Source organism: Pygoscelis adeliae, unplaced genomic scaffold (assembly GCF_000699105.1).
Source record: "Pygoscelis adeliae isolate BGI_AS28 unplaced genomic scaffold, ASM69910v1 Scaffold786, whole genome shotgun sequence".
NCBI lineage: Eukaryota > Metazoa > Chordata > Aves > Sphenisciformes > Spheniscidae > Pygoscelis > Pygoscelis adeliae.
Window position 1 is genome coordinate 108,577 of NW_008824912.1, and position 862 is coordinate 109,438.

Below are 862 nucleotides of genomic sequence, written 5' to 3' on the forward strand. Positions count from 1 at the left end.
CCCCCCCGCCCCCCCCCCCCCCCCCCCCGAGCCCCCCACCACCCCCCACAAGCCTGTGGCCATCACCCACGACCCCATCGCCATCACCCACGACCCCATCGCCGTCACCCACAAGCCCACTGCCATCACCCATGATCTCATCGCCGTCACCCACGACCCCATCGCCATCACCCACGACCTCATCGCCGTCACCCACAAGCCCACTGCCATCACCCACAACCCCATGGCCATCACCCACGAGCCCACCGCCATCACCCATGCAGCCAGACACCAGCATCCCACAGGGACCCGAAGGTCCCTCATCCTCCTCGCCCTCCTTCCAGGGCTGTGCTAGCAGCAGCTCCGGTGCCGGCAACCAAAAATACCGTGGAGAGCAGTCTCGGGTCTCCCAAACCAAGTTTGATCTCTGAAGCTGGCGGTTACGTGGGACGAAGCTGCTCCTCGCACGGCTAACGCACTGTGATCGCTTTGTGGGCTGGGGTTTGGGTGGGGGGTTTTTTCTGTAAAGGTACGTTTTTTTCCCGTTATGGAAGAAAAGGTGAGGAATCGATAAAAGCAGTAGCTACTGCAAGGAAAGGGAGGATCAGTTCGTTAAACCGGAGGCAATTACACGCAGCCTGAGGCAGCCGGAGCAGCTCTTTAAACCCTCTCCAGAAAGCTGGGGCCTCGCTGGGGCAGGAGGGGGCTCTGGGACCGGCTGAGCTGAGGCCCCCAGACCTGGGAGAAGGAGGAGGAGGAGGAGGAGTTCTGCTACTTGCAGGGTGCCAGGTGCCAGCAGCAGCCTAAGGCAGGACAAGCTCTCAGGGAGTGGCCTGGGACACGAGTGGGGGACAGCCGGGTCCCCCATCCGGGGCGGGGGGGG